Source organism: Staurois parvus, unplaced genomic scaffold (assembly GCF_062004578.1).
Source record: "Staurois parvus isolate SC_StPar_1 unplaced genomic scaffold, SC_StPar_1.0 ptg000390l, whole genome shotgun sequence".
Taxonomy (NCBI): domain Eukaryota; kingdom Metazoa; phylum Chordata; class Amphibia; order Anura; family Ranidae; genus Staurois; species Staurois parvus.
In genome coordinates, this window is record NW_028318186.1 from 5,393,291 (window position 1) to 5,408,885 (window position 15,595).

Genomic DNA, 15,595 nt, shown 5'->3' on the forward strand with positions numbered 1-15,595 from the left:
TTCCACTGTCTCTTATATATGAAAGTGTACCAACCACAGGAACACGGGATGGTAAATCTCTCCTAGCTTTGCTATAAAATCAGGATGATGTTGAACAGCAAGGATAATGTTTTTGTGATTTGTGCGTGAAAATGTGGCTTTTGTGTCCACTTCAGTACACACATAACATGGGATTTAAAGTGCTCTAATTTTCTTTAGAATAAACAAGTAGTGCGGTGATGATGAGCTGGCTGAAACTCCTTCCAATGTATCCCTCCATCTCCTCCAGCAGCCATCTATAACCTCTGAACCCCCATCAGCTGAATTGGCCCAGTACCCGCATAGTTCACCTTCCAGACTCCCACTCAGATCGGCAACCAGTTATATCCTACAATGTATTCTTGTTGTGCTAGTTGTCAGTGATAGCAGCCAACTCTTACAATTTTAGGTCTGGATTTAGTGGGGTACTTCTGTTTTTAAAACAGATCCGTCTATTTTTAATGAATGTTGTGGGGAAAGGGGTTATGTTTGTATTTTAATGTACAACATTGGGTGTTTCCAGTTTACTGTGCATTAACAATAGTATACAGTACATTTTCCAATGCATTTTTTTTATACAGGCATTTCTTGTTCTTTTTTTCCTTGGGGTAACAATGAAAGGTACATCTGTTTTTAATAAATTTTGTGAATGCGGTGGGGAAAGGGGTTATGTTTGTATTTTATTATGCAACATTGGGTGTTTCTACAAAAATACGGTTAGCCAAATGTAAATAACAATCAAAATAATACTTTATCTCCCTAGATGCAAAAGGTTCCACTTTTGGGTGTTTCCAGTTTACTATGAGTGTTAACAATAGTATACATTTTGTAGGGCATTTTTTGTTCTTTTTTCCTTGGGGCAACAACTAAAGTGAACATTACTAAAAAAAAAGTAAAAATTTGTTTTTTAATATATAAGAAACATAATGGGGCTGATTTACTAAAATCGGAGCGTGTGAAATTTGGTGCAGCTGTGCTGGCCAATCAGCTTCAGCTTGTTCAATTAAGCTATAAAGAAAAAAACTGGATGCTAATTGGTTTCTATGCAGAGCTGCACCAGATTTTGCACCCTTCAGTTTTTATAAAATCAACCCCAATGTGTCTCTTCTGCATTAAAGTATTCTTATCAGCTTTTTCGCACTACTACTAGATAAATGAACTCTGCACATGCGTGACATCTTCTCAGCCTGGCCAATCAAAATGGCTGAAGGGGGCTGCAGGACACCGCATAGTTCAGCTTTCAATTGTAATGCATGGCAAGGTTTACAAATGTTTAATAAAGCTAACACTTTAAGATAAAACTAAAATAAACTCAATAAAACTACATACTGTATATGCTCAGTGAAATTACTCTTTAATTTCTCTATATATCCCCCTAGTGAGCACACTGCACTGCAAAGCAGAACATGTTTGACTTTGTTCTTTGTGTCAGAGGGTAGAGAAACATTGTGACTGTTGTGCTATTTAAGACAAATAACAACCAGTCTGGACAGATCGCAGTTTACTGGGCATTCAACCAGATTTGTATAAAAGAGATAACTCACTGTGACACCAACAGAGAAGATCACAATACTGACACCGTTCAAAGTAAGTAGCTGCTGAACTAATTTTATTCAGTGAAAATTTGCACATTGCACAGTGTATACCTGCACAACTAGAATGGAATTTGTTAAATTTATTTGTAAGTTCTTTTATTCTTATGACTCATAGCAAAAACAGTAATTTAGGACACAGTGTAAAACAGTTCACAGATATAAAAAGATATAGTCAGTTCAAATCAGCATTTTTGACATGAATTAAAGGCTAAGTTTACCTTAAGTAAAAAAATAAGAAATGCATATGATTTTTATATCCTTTTCCATTTTTATAAAGTTCCATTACCTTGTTACGCAGGTCTTTTGAGAGTTATTTTCTGCTTCCCATGGCTCATTATCTAGCCTGCTCAGTACATCCACATGAGAACTAATAAACGTATAGAATATTTATACACAGACACGAACTGCAATTTAAAAAGCCACAGATGTTGGAAATTAACCTTTAATTGCCACTTTAACCCGTGTATGTCAACTTGTGTGTCTATACCAAGACTAAACATTCCAGGAGATGTAAACTTTTGATCAGGGCATTTGGATGATTTCTGTTATCATTCTGATTATGATTTAAAAAGGAGCCACAAAACTATGTGATAATAAATTACGTCATATGATCACTATCCTTACATAAAAGACAGTTTTTTGGCATGATCAGTCATATTTTCAATATCAATGCCAAAATTTAATGATTTCTGTCAGAGTATGCAACTTTTGAGCACAATTGTATACCCAGTGTAGTGACTGACCTCGGGTGATACAGAAATGGAACAAATCCTCCTACATAAGTTGTATCTGCTTATCTGAATTATTCTCTTCTCTACATCCATTCAAAGTGTTGAATTTATAAAGCTTGTCAGAGAGTTCATAAAAACAGGGTAGGGAGCTGAAGTACACACTATAGAGGGGTTTGCTTTGTTCATATTTCATGTCTGAGGTTTACAACCACTTTAATGGTTCAAATTAACCTTACTAGGACAAATATTTTTAAACCTTGTGTGTTCTAGTTCTGATCCTATTGAAGAAACAGTTTATGTACAAAACCACTGTGCTTTCCCTTTAAAGTGTATTTTTTAAAGGGTAAGTACACCTCAATTAAATTACAAGGTGGTATAAAAAAGTTTTGAGACTTTTGTAAATACACCAACAAATGGCAGCACAAAGCTGCATGCACAGTCACAGCAAGCACCTACCTTCATATTTTAGTGTGCCAAAAGACATTGTCCTGTATACATTGGGAGCTAAGCAACTGGTGCTTTTCTGGCCATGTGCGTTACCACATCTGCTATTTCATCATGGACAGAAAGTTATAACAAAGAGCAAACATGAAATAATGCTTAAAACTGGGCAAATCTGCCACAGAGATGTTTGATATGATTCGGCAGCGATGCTGCAATGAGTTGTTTGAGGTGTTTTGAGTGGCACGCACACTTCAAGAGCGGAAGAACATCAGGAAGACCTTCAATGAACTCAACCCCTGAAAATGCTGAAACCATTTGGCAACTTGTGCATGATGATCATCATAGAACAATCCACAACATTGCTGCCACTGTCGGTGTGTCATATGGAACGGTCCAGGCAATCCTCACGAGTGATTTGAACATGTGCCGTGTTACTGTCGAGTTCATCCCCAGGCAGGGGCGGACTGACCATTTGGAAACTCGGGCACTGCCCAAGGGCCCGGGGTCAGTAGGGGACCCCATGAGATGCCCATGGAACCTTTTTCATAGGCTTTTTTTGAGTTTGGGCAAGGACACAGGGGCCCCATGATCCCCTATTGCCCGGGGGCCCCATGAGTTGTCAGTTCGCCCCTGTCCCCAGGCTTCTGACCCAGGGGCAGATGGAACAGCCCCATCCTTCATGTTGAGGATCATTACCAGTGCTGAAATTTGAGTGTACGGGTTTCACGCAGAATTTCACATTTGTTTTTTGTTCTAACTTGCTGTCCATGATGAAATTGTAGACATGGTAAAGCAAATGGTCAGAATAGTACCAGTTGCACAGCCCCCAATGCACACAGGACAATGTCTTTTGGCACACTGACTTATGAAGGTCAGTGCTCCCTCTTACTGTGCATGCAGCATTGTGCTGCCATCTGTTGGTGCGTTATAAAACTAGTCTTGAAACTTTTTGATACTACCTTGTATATGGATAAAAAGTAGGTAAGGAGTTAGTAGAGGGAGTAGGCCATTAGATTTACTTTAAAGCAAACCCCAGACAACTTATTTTTTTTTCTTCTTCAGGGTTTTAATGCTGCTTGTTTTTCCATTGGGGAGACTTTCCCTATTTTCCTGTCCCAATGATGCACTGTAAAAACAAATCTAGTCTCAAAACATTTTGATACCACCTCGTGTTCTTATTGAAATATATGTGTAAAATGATGTTTTGATGTCTTTTGACAATGTCTTTTGGCACACTGACTTATGAAGGTCAGTGCTCCCTCTTACTGTGCATGCAGCATTGTGCTGCCATCTGTTGGTGCGTTATAAAACTAGTCTTGAAACTTTTTGATACTACCTTGTATATGGATAAAAAGTAGGTAAGGAGTTAGTAGAGGGAGTAGGCCATTAGATTTACTTTAAAGCAAACCCCAGACAACTTATTTTTTTTTCTTCTTCAGGGTTTTAATGCTGCTTGTTTTTCCATTGGGGAGACTTTCCCTATTTTCCTGTCCCAATGATGCACTGTAAAAACAAATCTAGTCTCAAAACATTTTGATACCACCTCGTGTTCTTATTGAAATATATGTGTAAAATGATGTTTTGATGTAATTGGTTTGTTTGCAGTAGTATTTTATTTACAGATTGTGAAATTCATATCAGTTTTCCAGACAAGTTTTGAAAGCAGCTTGATAAAGGATTGCTGAGACAGTAGATTGCTGAACTAGATATTGTATTTTTCTAGTAGTCATATCTGACTGATAGATATGTACTGTTTCAATGCATGGCAATCCTTTCCCTTTAAAATACATAACATGAGACCTGGTATGTACAAGCACAAAGTGAGGTAAACAGAACCAATAAATCACCATCACTGTGCTATAATACTAACTAGAAAGTACAGTACCATGGACATTACCAAAGACCCAGTCTTTGGTAATGTCCATGGGTTCCAGACTTCAGGCAGTCATTGCCAGTAAAGGATTCTCAACAAAATATTAAAAATGAACATTTTATTTATGATTATATTCATTTGTCCAATTATATTTGAGCCCCTGAAAATGGAGGGACTGTGTATAAAAATTATTGCAGAGAGAATTTCTGCTGTTGCCTGGGGTGCGGTGCATACTGAAAGATGCTTGAAGTCCAGTGTGAAGTTTCCACAGTCTGTGTTGATTTGGGGAGCCATGTCATCTGCTGGTGTTGGCCCACTGTGCCGTCTACCAGGAGATTTTGGAGCACTTCATGCTTCCTTCTACAGACGAGCTTTATGGGGATGCTGACTTCATTTTCCAGCAGGACTTGGCACCTGCCCACACTGCCAAAAGCACCAAAACCTGGTTCAATGACCGTGGGATTACTGTGCTTGATTGGCCAGCAAACTTGCCTGACCTGAACCCCATAGACAATCTATGGGGCATTGCCAAGAAAAAAAAAGATGAGAGACATGAGACCGAACAATGCAGAAGAGCTGAAGGCCACTATTGAAGCATCCTGGTCTTCCATAACACCTCAGCAGTGCCACAGGCTGATAGCTTCCATGCCACACCGCATTGAGGCAGTAATTGCTGCAAAAGGGGCCCAAACCAAGTACTGAGTACATATGCATGCTTATACTTTTCATAGGTCAGATATTGTTCTATGTACAATCCTTGTTTTATTGATTGCATGTAATATTCTCATTTTCTAAGATTGTGGATTTAGGGTTTTCATGAGCTGTAAGCCATAATTAGAGATGAGCGAATTATTCAAAAATTCGGTTCGGCTGATTCGCCGAATTCGCCGAATAAATTTGCTTCGAGCCGAATATATTTGCTGCGAATTTAACTTATAAAAAGGGTGTTTCTAGGCTTCAGAGAGCCTTTATATTAGTGCAGAACACTGTACCTTTAATTTAAATGCCCTTGGAGTCTGCTGGGGAAGAGAAATAATACTGTCAGTCAGTATGACATGCAGATGAGTGCCGTCGATCTTAGAATCACCGCACACTTCACTCATTTGGGCAGTAACGGGGCCAAAACCAGAGTGTGGAGCCACAGTGTGGCGGTGGAGGCAGCAGCAATGGGAGGCCATACAGCACCCTATGACAAAATGGAACCCACCAGCAGTGTGAGGAGACCTGAAAGTGGCACATGGCAGAGTGTGGCGATGGAGACAGCAGCAATGGGAGGCCGTACAGGGACCCATGACACACTCTGGACCTGGCAGCAGCATGAGGAGGCGGTACAGGGGCCCATGACAGATTAAGGGCCTGGCAGCAGCATGAGGAGTCGGTACGGGGGCCCATGGCAGATTACGGGCCTGGCAGCAGCATGAGGAGGCGGTACAGGGGCCCATGGCAGAGTGGCGGAGCGTAAGCAGCTAAAATTGAAGGCCATACAGAGGCCTATGTTAAAAAGTCCCCCCAGCAGCAGCGTGGGGAGACGACTATCAAGAGTCCAATGGCAGAGTGGCGGAGCAGAAGCAGCTTCAATTGAAGGCCATACACAGGCCTAGGTTTAAAAGTCCCTCACAGTTAATTCCAATAACGAACTCTACTCCTCCGTGCAATCTACTTACGAGACCCTGGGCAGGTCTGGGTCCAATTTGTGGTAGAGACTGGTTTTGTTGAGCCATGCTTGAGCGAGTAATAACAGGTCTGTGCTGCCCTTTGGTGTCTGGCTTAATGCGCACAACACTGAACGTCCCAGCGTTTGTCAACGATTTGCCGTTAAGTGATGCAAACCCGCTGAACCACGTTCATGAGGAGCCGGTACAGGGGGCCATGAATCAGTATGGACCTGGCAGCAGTGTGAGGAGACCCGAAAGTGGCACATGGCGCAGGGTGGCGGTGGAGGCAGCAGTATTCGGAAGACATACACAGGACTAGTTTAAAAAGCGGAAGCCGTCAGCAGCGTGAGCAGACGACAGAGGCACATGGCGCAGGGTGGCGGTGGAGGCAGCAGTATTCGGAAGCCATACACAGGCCTAGGTTAAAAAGCGGAAGCCGTCAGCAGCGTGAGCAGACGACAGAGGCACATGGCACAGGGTGGCGGTGGAGGCAGCAGTATTCGGAAGCCATACACAGGCCTAGGTTTAAAACTGGAACCCAGCAGCGTGAGCAGACGACAAAGACGCACATGGCAGAGGATGGATCTGGCAGCAGTATGAGAAGGCGGTACAGGGGCCCGTGGCACAGTGTGGTGATGGGGGCTACAGCAACTGGATGCCAGAAAGTGGCCGATAGGGCTATATACTGCATGGAATTATAAAGTTGTAAAGACAGCGGCCTATAAGGCTATACACACTATAACAATCATGACTTGATTGACCATTGGCCTGTAAGGCTATACACAGCATGAATATCATGACTTATTCTGAGAGTGGTTTGGAAGGCTATATACAAAATGTAATTCATGAGCTGTCCGGACAGCGGACAATAAGTACATATATACAAATCAATTCATCAGCTGTCCAACCAGCGGCCTCAAAGGCGACACATATAGAAAGCAATTCATGAGCTGTTCAGACAGCGGCCTCTAAGGCGACAGATATACAAAGCAATTCCCGAGGTGTTCAGGGAGCGGCCTGAACGGCTAGGTTATTACTAAATATATTTTTGTGGCCAAACATCGGCCTATAAATAGATGTCTACACAGTGACAAAAAATTATCTCGCCAGACAGCGGCCCCTAAGGCGACAGATATACAAAGCAATTCCCGAGGTGTTCAGTGAGCGGCTTGAACGGCTAGGTTATTACTAAATATAACTCCGCAGTTACAATACCTCCTGCCGCACTAAACACGCGCTCAGATGCCACGCTACTGGCCGGGCATGACAGCCTTTCAAGGGCAAATTCAGCTAGTTGGGGCCAAAGGTCAAGTTTCGTTGCCCAGTAGTCAAGGGGATTGTCTACCTCGGTTGACAGGGTGCTGTCCAAGTAGGCCCAAGCCTGTTGTTTGAGGTCCTGCTCCAGGTCCACCTGATGCTGCTGCTGCTGCGGCTGATTAGTAGTTTCCTCACTGCGCTGGTGAAGAAAGCTACTCATCATCGACTGCAGACTGAGGCAGCCGCTGCTGGTGGAGCTGCCACTGCTCCTACCACCCCTCCCCTGCTGCCATGGCAGCGGAACGCGAGCGCACAGGGCCCACAGTGTCTGAGGATGGACGTTGGCGCAGAAAGGCAGAGACCAACTGACTACATAGGTGGTTTTTATAGTACTTTATTTTGGCCTCCCTCTCAGCAGGTGTGAAAAAGGCCACCATTTTTGAACGGTAGCGAGGGTCCAACAAGGTGGACAGCCAAAAGTTATCCCTCTGTCTGATGGTTATTATTCGGCTGTCGCTACGCAAGCAACCGAGCATGCTATGGGCCATTTGTGCCAAGGAATGCGAGGGACTCCCTGCCTCCATCTCCACAGCATACTGCCACGGTGCATCTGGGTCCTCTGTCTCCTCCTCCTCCTCTACCAGATGCTCCTCCACTCCTGTCCGCTGAGTGGAAAAACCACCCATTTCACTCAATAATTCCTGAGCACCAATGTCCTCCTCTACCTCCTCCTCTTCTTCCTGTCCTGCCCCCACAGGGGTCATGTGGCGTTGAGATCTGTGCGCCACGTCTACCGCACCCTGACCAGCCATTGTTAACAGCATTTGTTCCAGGACGTGCAACAGAGGAATGACGTCGTTCATCCCATAGTCCTGCCGACTCACGAATAGCGTGGCCTCCTCAAAGGGCCTGAGCAAGCGGCAGGTGTCACGCATGAGCTGCCAATGGCTGACATCTAAGTTACACAGGGGAGTACCTTTATCCGCTTGTAACATCAGGAAATCGGTGATGGCCTTTCGCTGTTCGTAAAGGCGGTCTAACATATGTAGGGTTGAATTCCACCTTGTTGCAACGTCGCAGATCAGGCGATGCTGTGGAATTCCGTTCTGCCGCTGCAGCTCAAGGAGTGTGTGCTTTGCAGTGTAGGAATGGCTGAAATGCATGCAAAGTTTACGTGACATTTTAAGGATGTCTTGCAGTGGGATGGTGGATTTTAGGAACCGCTTGACAACCAGATTGAACACGTGAGCCATGCATGGCGCATGGCACAACCTTCCTTGACGCAGAGCAGACACCATGTTCTTTCCGTTGTCGGTCAACATGGTTCCGATTTTCAGTTTGTGCGGAGATTTCTCTGTTCATTACACTCAGAAGTTCCTCCCCTGTGTGACTACGTTCGCCAAGGCATACCAGGTGCAGCACAGCGTGACACCGTTGCGCCCTGCACATGTGATATGCCGGTCGGGTAATGGGACTTGGCACGGGGGTGGCGGCTGAGGACACGGCGGAAGAAGAGGTGGTAGAGGCGGACATCTTTGCTGGACCAAGGACATGCAAACGTGGAGGCAAAAGCGGCGTGACCTGTCCAAGTTGCTGGTGCGGCTGTGCCGGCACCACGTTCACCCAGTGGGCCGTAAATGACATGTACTGTCCCTGACCGTAGTTACAGCTCCACACGTCGGCACTGCCGTGCACTTTGGCAGAGACCGACATGCTCAAAGACTGGCCCACCATCTCTTCTACATGTGAATGCAGGGCTGGCACTGCCTTTTTGGCGAAGAAATGCCGGCTTGGCACTCTCCACCGCGGCTCGGCACAAGCCATCATTTCTCGGAAAGGTGCTGAGTCCACCACTTGGAAAGGGAGGGACTGCAGCACCAGCAACTTGGACAGGAGGACGTTCAGCTTCTGCACCGTCGGGTGCGTGCTCGCAAACTGTTGTCTCTTGGAAACGGATTCCAAGAAAGACTGCTGACGGAATCCGTGAAGAGGAGTAGCAGGAGAAGGAGCATCTGAACGAGCGGAAGATGCCAACGAGCGACAACTCCCCTCAGCAGAGGTGTTGGAGCCTTGACTGGCTGATAGAGGGCGATTGACGTCGGGTGACGGAGCAAGTAACGGAGCGGGTGATGGAGCGGGGGCTGGGGCAGGCAGAACCGCCGTATCTTTATCACGGTTTTCCCAGGCCACCGAATGGCGACGCTGCATATGCTGACGCAACGCTGTAGTCCCAACAATGGCCTCCTGGCCACGCTTGACTTTCTGGCCACATAGTCGACATACGGCTACGTTTACTTCCTCGGGCGGCTTGACGAAAAATTGCCACACCGCCGAGTAGGAAACTTTGCCCCCGCTACTCCTCACTGGCTGACTGCTACTTCCTTCGTGCACACCGGCACCACTACTGGCCGTGGTGGTAGGCTGCAGTGGAGCTGGTGCTCTACTCCGTGGCCGTTTGGCTCCACTGACACTGCTGCGACCCTGCTGCCTCCTGGGCAACCCACCGACTGTTTTGCTCGCTGGCAAGCTGGCACCCTCTTCTCCTGATGATGCGGAAGCAATAGCCTGATGACGACGAGGCTGCCAAGTGCGATCAGCCTCATCATCATCAATTAGGGTCTCCGCGTCACTACTAGCCCCCTCGGCTGCGTGTGGGTCAGGAGACAGACCTGTCTCTAGACCGGCTACCGAGCCACTCTCCTCGCCAGTACTTCTTCGCCTGGCTGCTGAAGAGGCGGATGTCTCCCCCCGTTCCTGACCGCCCTCTGTTAGCTCTTCCTCACTGTACAGTGGGGCTGAGCCCACAGCATGCGATACTTCGCTTGGTGAGGGAACACCAAAGGACAGGGGCAGGTAGAGGACACGTGATTTCAGTGGGCTTGCTCCCGGGCCATGCCAACTAACGGTTGTGTCTGACGTACCCATAGACCATTGGCTGTAGGTGTCAGAGGTGACCTGGGAAGAGGAAGACGACCGAGTCAACCAATCGATGACGGCAGGGTTGTCGGTGGAGTCACGACCGCTGGATGACACCGGGAGCACTGGCCTCTGGCTGCGACTAGTGCTGCCTCGACCCCTTCCTCTGCTGCCACGTCTGCTCGCTCCTGAAACATTGCCTCCTCTGCCACTCCTCTGCGTGTTGTCTGACATACTCTTTAATTCAATAAGCACCCCAAAAATAAAACCGGATTTAACTCTTTGAACGTACAATAGTGGTTGTGAAGCAGAAAGTCAGTTTATTTAGCACAATCGGTCAATTGCAGCTTGCCGTTGGCTGTAAACTGTACGTTTATGTCACTGGAATGCACTAATCACCCAAAAAATATTACCGCCACCCGGCGTGTATATGGATTTAACTCTTTGAACGTACAATAGTGGTTGTGAAGCAGAAAGTCAGTTTATTGTACACAATCGGTCAATTGCAGCTTGCCGTTGGCTGGAAACTGTACGTTTAGGTCACTGGAATGCACTAATCACCCAAAAAATATTACCGCCAGCCGGCGTGTAAATGGATTTAACTCTTTGAATGTACAATAGTGATTGTGAAGCAGAAAGTCAGTTTATTGTACACAATCGGTCAATTGCAGCTTGTCGTTGGCTGTAAACTGTACGTTTATGTCACTGGAATGCACTAATCACCCAAAAAATATTACCGCCAGCCGGCGTGTAAATGGATTTAACTCTTTGAATGTACAATAGTGATTGTGAAGCAGAAAGTCAGTTTATTGTACACAATCGGTCAATTGCAGCTTGTCGTTGGCTGTAAACTGTACGTTTATGTCACTGGAATGCACTAATCACCCAAAAAATATTACCGCCACCCAGCGTGTATATGGATTTAACTCTTTGAACGTACAATAGTGGTTGTGAAGCAGAAAGTCAGTTTATTTAGCACAATCGGTCAATTGCAGCTTGCCGTTGGCTGGAAACTGTACGTTTAGGTCACTGGAATGCACTAATCACCCAAAAAATATTACCGCCAGCCGGCGTGTAAATGGATTTAACTCTTTGAACGTACAATAGTGGTTGTGAAGCAGAAAGTCAGTTTATTGTACACAATCGGTCAATTGCAGCTTGCCGTTGGCTGGAAACTGTACGTTTCTGTCACTGGAATGCACTAATCACCCAAAAAATATTACCGCCAGCCGGCGTGTAAATGGATTTAACTCTTTGAACGTACAATAGTGGTTGTGAAGAAGAATGTCCGTTTATTTAGCACAATCGGTCAATTGCAGCTTGCCGTTGGCTGGAAACTGTACGTTTAGGTCACTGGAATGCACTAATCACCCAAAAAATATTACCGCCACCCGGCGTGTAAATGGATCTAACTCTTTGAACGTACAATAGTGGTTGTGAAGCAGAAAGTCAGTTTATTGTACACAATCGGTCAATTGCAGCTTACCATTGGCTGGAAACTGTACATTTGTGTCACTGGAATGCACTAATCACCCAAAAAATATTACCGCCAGCCTGCGTGTAAATGGATTTAACTCTTTGAACGTACAATAGTGGTTGTGAAGCAGAAAGTCAGTTTATTTTGCACAATCGGCAAACTGCAGCACCAACTGTGCACGACAGCCACCAAAAAAAAAAAGGGTGTATGTCACTTTAAATTTTCGATTCTTTGATAGCTGTGGCCCTAAGTAACGATTCTGTGTCCCTGAGTAACGATTCTGTGTCCCTGAGTAACGATTCTGTGTCCCAGAGTAACGATTCTGTGTCCCTGAGTAACGATTCTGTGTCCCTGAGTAACGATTCTGTGTCCCAGAGTAACGATTCTGTGTCCCTGAGTAACGATTCTGTGTCCCTGAGTAACGATTCTGTGTCCCTGAGTAACGATTCTGTGTCCCTGAGTAACGATTCTGTGGCCCTAAAGTCTCTGTGGCCCTAACTCTGTCCCTTAATACACACAGGTCTGTCTCTCTTGAATGACCGGAGGCTAATGGAGAATTCTAAGATGGCCGCGATTTATAGCTCCACCATTACACAGTGCTGGCTGCTGATTGGCTAATGCGATCACATGTCATGAATGCATTATGGGTCAGCGCGCCTTGTCTGCGCGCCTTCCCAAAGATCCCCGCCCCATCTTCTCTGTCCATTTTCTCCGTCGCCACACATGTCGCCGCCATTTTTGGGAAAATTCGATTCGTGCATCCGAAGTTTGCTAATCTTCAGGTTCGTCGCGAATAGAATTTTTCCAAATCTTCGGAACGAATTCCACTTCGTCATGTTCGATTCGCTCATCTCTAGCCATAATCATCACAATTATGACAAATCATGGCTTGAACTATCTTGCTTTGCATGTAATGAGTCTATCTCATATGTTAGTTTCACCTTTTAAGTTGCATTACTGAAATAAATGAACTTTTGCACGATATTCTAATTTTTCGAGTTTCACCTGTAAGTGGGGATCTGGGAAGATGTCACCACTATCCCCACCCCTTCAATCATATAGCTGATGACAGCTCAGTAAACTATAATCAGCTAATAGTACTGTTGGGATCAGCCATAGCAAGTTGATGGGCATCATGATTGACAATGAATTTACAATGTAGGTAATTTTTCGTAATGTTTATTTTTTTAATAAAGGGCTTGTCAAACATTTGGGTACTTCTTACTCAATCACATGGTCTGGGGTTAGATATCTGAGATCCCCCTTTATATTTAAAGGGGGTTACATATTTGGATAATCCCCCTTCCCACAGACCTCCACAATCACTGGACCTCCACAATCACTGGGCTCATAAACATGGGAAAAAGGTGCTTAGCCAGGGAGTGTCTCCCCTGGCAAGGTACCCCTCCATGTTGAAGGCATGTGGCCTGGTAAGGCTCAGGAAGAGGGTGTACCATTTCCTGGTGTGGTCTAGCATATCTTGAAAAGGGTATTTGCACAAGAATCCCCAACTGGTTTGGATTTTCTGGGGAATCTCACATATTTTGTGTGAGGTTCCCCTTTAAGATCCATAGGGTCTGGTATGTAATTTTGTTGGGATACAACCCTTTTTTTTTCATTCTTGCTGTAGGATGTGCTACAGCAAAAGTGACATTTACAAAGAAATAACACTGCACACAGAGACCTCAAAGGTTTCCCAAAATACATAGCAGACCCTAAGTGTGTTTTTTTTTTAAAAGGTGGCAATTAAATGTTATTGTTACAGAACAAAAAAACATGTTTCCCCTGGGAGTTTTCAGCAGCCACAAATTAAAGTATACAGTTAATATAAATCATCCAAATTCCTTATAATCAAGTTTTACTAGATTCCCATATAAAAAATCCTTCGTTAAAAGTCGAAAAATATTGGTCTCAAATCACAATTAGAATATTGTGTGCAACTCGTTGTAATACAATTACACTCTAATGCTCGTTATAACAGTAATTTGCACAGCATATCATCCAAAAGTAACATGCATGTTGCAATGCCCAATGGCTATCTCCTCACATGTATACAAGAGTGAGATTCCAAAGAATAAAATATAGTATACAGTGTCATAGATATGTCTCCAGTACATAATTGCCAATGCATTTCGACTACAGACAAGTCTTCATCAGGGAAAGTTGGGGAGATACCTGCATATCTAGATAGAAAAATATATACATGCGGGTAATGACAATGTAAACTACATAACATAAAATAAAGTGCAATGAACAAACCCAACAACAATAGTATTAAGACAACTTACAATCAACATGTGGAGACCATTTTCCCTGTATGAGTGAATTGCCCAGAGGTACCCATGTCCCTACCCAGACTCTTGGGGCCCCCTAAGAGCCCTAGTGTAGGCCAGGAGCAACCGGCTGCATGCATCCACAGCACAATCTGTAACATTACAGATGAAAAAATAGCAGAATACTAGTATCATCTTAAATTTCAATGATATTGTCACAAACGAGCCACAAAGAACACCAAAAGGACTAAATTAATTATCTTTGTTGTTTGTTCAATGATCTCAAAAAATCTCAAAGAAGAGAGACTCCTAGGTAGAAGATTGGTGTACCCAAAAATTTCATAAGGTCTCATGTCTATATATAGGATAAATAACATGAATACATCATGATGGGTATGGATATTTTGGCTTACCATGAGACACCTTGAAGAATACATGTCAAAGTGCTTCAGCAGCATACAAAAACAGAGAATTGTGCTGTTCTAAAGGATTTATGTAGGGCCCGATAGATAAATAACAGTTGTGGGTGAGACCGCCAATCATTCCCTAACCCACACCAATGGCTCCCTTGGCGTTCTCGTGGACAGCACCACGAATGTGAAGCTCACTAACATCACACACGCACATACACATGGTGCAAGCCACACCCATCCTCCTAGAGGGGGACCTCTATTGACATGATGACGCCATCACACTGTGTAACAGCATAGCCACCGCACCAGTGCAATGGGCTGCCAGCAGGGGACAATCAATGGTGCAGACATGTGCTACGCCCAGCACAGCGTTGTGCGGCGGATGCAAATAAGGGAGACATCCTGCACTGGAAGCTCCCCTACATCCGCAACAAGGGGACACTGAAAAATTTAGGACCAGGGAGGAATCCCACTGCACAACTCCCTCCACCTCAAAACTGACCACAAAGGACAAGTATAACAGTATTTTTCACAGCTATATCAGCAAAGTATTAAAATACATACATTACTTACAGCATAATCCATGCTTGAACAACAAAGGGGGTATTTTAGCCAATTTTTCTTATACAAAAGAGAATAAAGCATTAGATTACATACATCATTACATCATATGTATGCTATTTTGTCATACCTATCAAAAAAAAAAGAAAGGGAAGAAAGGAAGGAAAAAATTAATCAGTTTTTCCTGATACAAACTCTTCCAAGAAGGGTTTAAAAGTAATGATATCATTCAACCCCAGGGGACATGTCGCTTTTAGTTTAAATATCCATTTCTTTTCTAATTGCAAAAGAGTTTTATTCCAATCGCCTTTTGTCTGTGGTATATGAACTCGATCAATAGCTGTAAACTTAATTCTAGGAGGTTTATGCTCGTGTAGAAGGG

The 15,595-nt window shown here is 44.4% G+C and overlaps 1 protein-coding gene across 1 annotated transcript in view; it reads left to right on the plus strand.

Moving 5' to 3' along the window:
* Positions 1-1,474: 1,474 nt before the first annotated feature.
* The window catches only part of LOC149455640 (cytochrome P450 2C5-like), a 51,464-nt gene continuing 37,343 nt past the window's right edge, over positions 1,475-15,595 (plus strand). Inside the window, exon 1 of the mRNA XM_089686030.1 lies at positions 1,475-1,605. The gene's annotated coding sequence lies outside the window, so the exon portion shown is untranslated. The remainder of the gene's footprint in view (positions 1,606-15,595) is intronic.